Genomic DNA, 7398 nt, shown 5'->3' on the forward strand with positions numbered 1-7398 from the left:
AAAAAAAAAAAAAAAAAAAAAAACCCAAACAAAGCCCCAAACCTAAAAATACAGATAAAATGCTTTTCTTCCCACAGACACAGAATTTAATCTCTGAATGATGTGCTTGGTCAAACTAGTTGTAATTTTACACAGTTGTGGGACACTTGAAAAACAGCAGAAGAAAAGCCATGGGCACAAACAGAAGCCTAAGTTTCTTTGTCCTTTCTTTGGGGTCTATATATTTAGTAGATGTGTGCCACCCCTTCCCTGATGATTGTTCACAGTTAGAATCTGTTCTGATTGGTCGGTGCCTGTACCATATATCAGTTGTTAAATATTTTGAACATCAGCTCCACCTAGCTTAGAATAATTGGGAAAGGAATAACATCTTAAAGGATGTAAATGAGGCAGAGAAAACACTCCCAGATGGGGGCAGTCCCAGTCAATAAAAAGGGGGATAGGATGGTGAGGGGAAATTGGCTAGACCTCTCCAAGTAGGAGCTAGTGAATTCAAGCCTTTTAAAGCCTTTCTTAAAAGGTCCAAGTGTAAAGAACACATTGACATGTGAAACCTGGGAACGGAAGTGGGCTGAAAAGTGAGACCAGGTCAGGGTTCAGGGACAGATGGGAACTGTGAGTTCTGAGGCCAGGCAGGTACCCAAGTGAGGATGATGAGCAGAGCCATAGTGCAAATGGCTCAAGGCAATCTGTTGCCACTCATATGGCTGGTGGAGCTAGCTGCTCTCTCTGAAGGCACCGAGTGATGCTGGGTACAGCTTGTGTATCCTGCCCTGTCAACTATTTCTCCTCCTCCTTTCCTGGCAGTGAGAACTAATACCAGAGGCCTGGCCCAGACTGAAAAGTGTCCTGTGGTGTGCCTTGGCTCAGGCTCAGCTCCTCTACTTGCCCTCCTACTCACCATATCCTTGTCATGGCCCCCATTTCTTGTGAGAGTGTGTAGAATGAACCCCAGTTGATAATTCATGTGTATGTCTATTTTGTCAGTGCTGGGAACTGTGAAGGAGAAATGGTCAAACTTAAACTTGCCTTATGCTGTGGTTATGACATATCACCATCCCTTTAACTTTCAATAGGTTTGATGTGTATAAGCATATGACTGCTTTGGTTTTTCTATCAAATTCACTATGTTACAGACAATTTAATGTCACAGAATTCCTCGAGAGCTTTGCTCCCATCTCTGTGCTGGGCTGCACTGTGAATAAATCTTTTCTCTACTAAAAATTCCTGGAAATGACAAGTATTTGGCTTGAGGGTGCTTTATGTGGCTTTTTCCTTGAGCAGATCTACCATTACTTCCTTTTGAGGCATGATATTGAGTTAGATTTTATTCCTTAATGTCACACCAACACAAGGGGAAGGTGAGCTAGGCACAAACGGAACTGGGAGAAGATGAACATTTTCCTCTCAATAAATCACATGGGGGTAACTGAGTGGATGCCACTTATAAAGTTCAGCATCATCTCTCATCTTTTGGTATGCTTTAGGTTGACTGCTTCTGATGATGTTTTTTGGGGTTAAAAGAAACATTTTATGTTTAATGAACTAATGTATGTTGCTGGTAATGGATTTTCAATTTCTAGTATTTATGTAGCCAGTTTTATATAATGTAATGCTTTAGTGTTTTATGGACGTAAAGGCTTGAAGACCCATCCAGGTGGTGTAAAAGCCCCTTGAAAATTGGTTGGTGTTTCTTTGGGGAATGGACACCCAATGTCCTGCAGAGGGATCAATGTACACAGGGTTGGGATTAGACACATCACTCTGGGTGGAGGGTCAGAGCTAAGGACCCATTGGTATTAGCCAAAGAGAAATCCAGGAGAGATGGGAAGATCACCACTGAAGCAGACATTTCTGTCACTTCACCTTCTGATGTTTCTGTCCTAGTTGGGATAAATCCTCATTCATAAAGAGGAAGAATCTGTGTAGCAGCCTATGTAAAGATATTTTTCTCTCTTCACTGCAACTTCAGCTAAAACCTTAAAGCTGATGGTAAAACTAAGGTCTAATCTTTTTTTAGTTACTTGCTTCTTGATTTTTTAACCTACATTGCTGAAAAGCAGGCTGCTAAATGCTGCAACTTAGCCTTCACAAGATTCCTTATAGATAATATCTCTGATGTATTGATTAATGTATTAATACCTCTGATGTACTGACGTGATGATTGCTTAAGTTGTTACTCAGGAACTTAGGGTCAGCTCTTGTCCAGCTTGAACCAGTTGAGACCATTGGGCCTGTGCAAATGCCCAAATGCCCAAGTGCTGACCATTCAATGTCATAGAGCCAAAAATTCCTCCCTCAGATCATGCTAACACCATCAGTTTCTGAACATGTGTCTTATGAAGAGCCATGAATCCTGACTATTTGGCAGATCACAGATCACCTCATTTTTTCCCACTGTTGTTCACCTTTCCCTATGTCTTAAACCAATCCACTTCTTTACCCCATATATATCCCTAAACCTTATCTTTGGAGAGGTGGATTTGAGAGCTGTTCTCTCATTTCCATGCTGGATTTCCCTGTGAATCAATATTTTCTGTACTGCAAAACTTGTTGTCTCAGTGATTGGCCTTCTGGATGATGAGCAGAATGAGCCTGCCTCAGTATCAAGGGCAATGGGTGAAAAATAAATCAGCATTCAGGACTTTCCAGGAGGAACCAGACTTGTCCTCAGAATATCTGCACCCATCATTCAAGTTCATTTCATAAATTGGAAGATTGAAATTCAATGGGTGAATTGTTTTGAAGGGAATTTGTATGAGTAAAGCCAGTTGTGGGTCTCCCCTTCAGGGAGGAGACAAGAGAAGAGGAAAGGTTGTTGCTTCTTTTTGCTCTCCTTCATTATCCAAATGAAGAGGATGCAATAACACCTCGATAGCTTCTTATAGACTTTGGGGTTATACCACAATAACTTTTCATGGGCTTTGGGTTTTCTGCTTGAAGGGGAAAACATATCACATGACATTCCCTAGCTGAATGTCTTTGGGGGTTGAGAAAATCATTACCTTGCCTTGGGCTGTTGTAAGAGCCAAGTTCACTAGAAAGCTTCACAGGTGTACCTTGAAGAAGTCTAAATGTGGGAGGTTGGCTGGGGCAGTGCACAGTAGTAGGGGTACTACTAGTACTGTACTAAGAAGAACAGGGGTAGTGTCTGCATAAGCTTCCCTTGCATTGTTTTGAGGGGCAAGAATGCATGCCCTCCCAAGGCATCAGACATATATGTAAAAGGTTCCAGGATCAAGTTGTCTTGAAAGACTATTGGTTGGCGTAGGGGGGTCCCCAGATTTATACTGATGGGGCAGAAACTGAAGTATGGGGTCACCATACTTCACCAGAGGAAGCATTGTTTGGGTTAAGAGATGGTACCACAGGAGGTCTCCTTAGTGGTCTTCAATATACCCATAACTGTCTCTCACAAAGTAAAGCCAGTATTCACACAATAGAGGCTCTTCAGGAGCCAAGAGAACACTGCAAACAGCACCAATGAAGTAAAAATTCTTTTATCTTTTTTCTGTCATCACTCTTGTACCTACAGAACTCAGAGGTAGGCACTGGGTAGAGTGAGATGATAGGAAAAGACAATGACTCCTCCCCAGATGCTAATTTCCAAGGAAGACTGAGCTGGATGGGGAAAGAAGTTTTAATTGGATGCAGGGTTGAAGTTTTGATTTAGAATGATCTGGATTAGATTTTTTTAATTCCTGAAGATGGGACAACTTATTAGTGGCTAAAATGGAATTGAAAGTGATGCAGTCTGTCCTAGGCATTGGTGGGAAAAAATAAAAACATTTCCTAATTATATCATACCCAGTTAAACTCTGTATCAATCTGATAAAAATCCACATTCCAAATATACCAATACAGCTTTCTTACTCCCTAAGCTACATTGGTTTTATTCTGAAGACCTACCAAGACAGCTGTAATTTCAGGCACAAAATGTCTATTTCCACTCTGGATATTTAAAAGAAGGCAAGAATTCACCCAAGGGGGAGAGAAACATAATGCTTTCCAAGGCAAAAGTATCATGAGGAAGTTCCATTACAGATGGTCCTGCCCTCTGCAAAACTAGGAGAAGACTCTTTGGGCTCTGGCTGAATTTTTTCCAAGATAGTTTTCATCCCTTCTCCTTGGACTCATGCAGCCCCCTTTGTCTCCACTGGGGTGACCAATCCAGTGCTTGCTGAGCCTGCTTTCTCCACAGGAAGAATCACTTTAAAGGATCAAGCTGAGCTCCTTGTTGGAACATGGACAGCCACAAGTCAATTATGCCTTTGAAAACTTTTCTGACATCTTCTATTGAAAACTCCTGAAAATAATCTAGAAACTCTCTTTCATTATCTGTATTCATACTAAGAATCAAAAACAGGCAGGGTTTCACTCCAGGAGTATTTAGGAGACAGATACTTAAGCCCAGACAAATGAGAAAGAAGGAAGCCTCCACAGCTTCCTTCCCGAATGACAGAATCATTTGTGCTCATGGTTGGGTCTCTTCCTCTCCCACAGATTGCTTCACTTGACCATGTCTCAACCTGAAGACCATCTTCTTTGGTTGTGTGCTGGTGGCTCCATGTTAAATGTCTTAAGAGGATATTTTTTTAAAGAATAGGAAGGCACTGTTCAAGTCCCCAAGGACTTATTGGAGCTGTTCTTTGTCAGTCCTCTCTTCTGTCGATGACAGTGTTGCTTGAGTCATGTTTCCTCCTTGCAGAGGCAGAGGCAGGAGAAACAGATGAGCAGGGGTTCAGAAGTGAGAAATTCGAGGTTCTCTTTCCAGCTCTGCCATGGACTTCCAAAAAAATTTGAGGCTCAAAGCCAAGTATAGCCGTGAGTAATTTAAAGCTAGAGGGAGCTGCTGCATAGGGGGCATTCAGAGCCTTCCTGGAAGCTATGCTTATGCTCCCTCTTGTTTTGAAAGAAGTCAGTTCCTGACGCCCATATTCCAGTCTATAAAGTGTTTTTCTTAATTTAAAATGCCTAAACCCTGCCTTTTGTTCATTTCATTTTTTTTCCCTCTCTGGAACTAGTCAGATTTCTCATTACTAATGCAATATTTTAAATTCTTAAAGGTTGAGTCAAACTATTTTTTAAAATAATATGGAAAAAGCATGGGAAGCATGTTCCCAGCTCCCAAAAGTAGAAAAAGTTAGTAATTGGAGGAACCACTGCAATGTGTGGCCAGAAAAGACAATGGATGAAGACATCTTGGTTGGTAGTTCCTGGTTTTGCAGGAACCATAGGATAAAACTTGTAAAAATCTTTTTTTTTTAACCTGCACTTGCTTGTCTGTTTTTCCTCATCCTGCAAATTCTTTTTTTTTTTTTTAAACTGGAATTTCTTGCTTGGGGACTCAAGGTCTGTTTTTCTCCATCCTGCCAAAAAATCAACCTTAATTTAAGAGGCCTGGTTGGCCAACTCATACCTAGATTTGGCTTTGGTTGATACTGAAAATTCCTGCAGCAACTGTCTCCTGTTTGGCTCAAATTAATACATCTCCTTTACTTTTAAGGGCAGGGAGTTGGGATTGCTACTTTCGTTTTAAGCAACTGAGAATGAGGGGGAAGTTGAAACATATGGACTCAGTGAGGAAGTGAGTCTTGAACAGAGACTTCTCAAATAGCCAAGAAATTGAGGCAAAGGTCACTGAAGGCAAAAGTCAGCCTGCATTCATGACAAGCACCTCCAGTCTCCTTGCTGGCATCAGAATCTTGCATTGAGCCTGCAGCTTTCTTGGCTAGCTGAGCCTTTTCTTATATATTTTTATTTTGGGAGAGCAGACCCATCCAGTCCCCAAGTGATCACTGCAGTAGCCCACTGCAAACAGTAGATGACCTAGATTCACTCCACTGCTGGCTTTCTGAATTCCAATGGTCATGCTCTCTGAAAACTTCTTCCCATGATTGAACTAACATGTCTGACAGCTTTAAGTATTAATGTTAGTTGAAACATTTCCTGGATTCATCATGTCCTCTGGGGGCTGTGTCTTAGCTTCTGGCTGCAGTTTCGCTTCTCTTATTAAGGGTTTCTTGACCTCTACAACCAAGTCAGTTCCCCAAGTTTTCACAGTGCTAGCTTCTCTGTTCCCAGTAAGCTACAGCTAAAGGTGTACAGTATGCCTTAACGTTACCTCCATCAGAGTAGTGACACATAGGGGACACATCCAGAAAGAAATATTTTGAGAATACTAATTTTTGAGAACTTCAGAAATTTTTCCATTAGGTGGCCCCTACTCTTGGGAATCTGTGCAGAGGCAGAATTTTAACTCTTTAGATTATGTACTTAAAAAAAATCTATAAGGGAGGTTCCAAGATGGCCGAATAGGAACAGCTCCAGTCTACAGCTCCCAGCGTGAGGGATGCAGAAGAGGAGTGATTTCTGCATTTCCAACTGAGGTAGCGGGTTCATCTCACTCGGGCTTGTCAGACTGTGGGTGCAGCCCACAGAACAGGGAGGGGCATTGCCTTACCCGGGAAGCACAAGGGGTCAGGGAATTCCCTTTCCCGGCCAAGGGAGGCCGTGACAGATGGTATCTGGAAAATCGGGACACTCCCACCCTAATACTGCACTTTTCCAACGGTCTTAGCAAAGCACACCAGGAGATTATATCCACTCCTGACTCGGAGGGTCGCATGCCCATGGAGCCTCACTCACTGCTAGCACAGCAGTCTGAGATAGAACTGCAAGGCGGCAGCGAGGCTGGGGGAGGGGCGTCCACCATTGCTGAGGCTTGAGTAGGTAAACAAAGCTCGGAGAAGCTCGAACTGGGTGGAGACCACCGCAACTTAAGGAGGCCTGCCTGCCTCTGCAGACTCCACCTGTAGGGGCAGAGCATAGCAGAACAAAAGGCAGCAGAAACGTCTGCAGACTGAAACATCCCTCTCTGACAGCTTTGAAGAGAGTAGTGGTTCTCCCAGCATGAAGTTTGAGATCTAAGAACTGACAGACTGCCTCCTCAAGTGGGTCCCTGACCCCCACGTAGCCTAACTGGGAGACACCTCCCAGTAAGGGGCCGACTGACACTTCATACAGCCAGGTGCCCCTCTGAGATGAAGCTTCCAGAAGAAGGATCAGGCAGCAACAATTGCCCTTCTTGAATATTTGCTGTTCTGCAGCCTCTGCTGGTGATACCCAGGCAAACAGGGTCTGGAGTAAACCTCCAGCAAACTCCAACAGACCTGCAGCTGAGGGTCCTGACTGTTAGAAGGAAAACTAACAGAAAGGACATCCACACCAAAACCCCATCTGTCCGTCACCATCATCAAAGACCAAAGGTAGATAAAACCACAAAGATGGGGAGAAACCAGAGCAGAAAAGCTGAAAATTCTAAAAATCAGAGTGCCTCTTCTCCTCCAAAGGAGCACAGCTCCTCGCCAGCAACAGAACAAAGCTGGATGGAGAATG

The sequence above is a fragment of the Colobus angolensis genome, unplaced genomic scaffold (assembly GCF_000951035.1).
Source record: "Colobus angolensis palliatus isolate OR3802 unplaced genomic scaffold, Cang.pa_1.0 Scaffold3, whole genome shotgun sequence".
Classification (NCBI taxonomy): Eukaryota; Metazoa; Chordata; class Mammalia; order Primates; family Cercopithecidae; genus Colobus; species Colobus angolensis.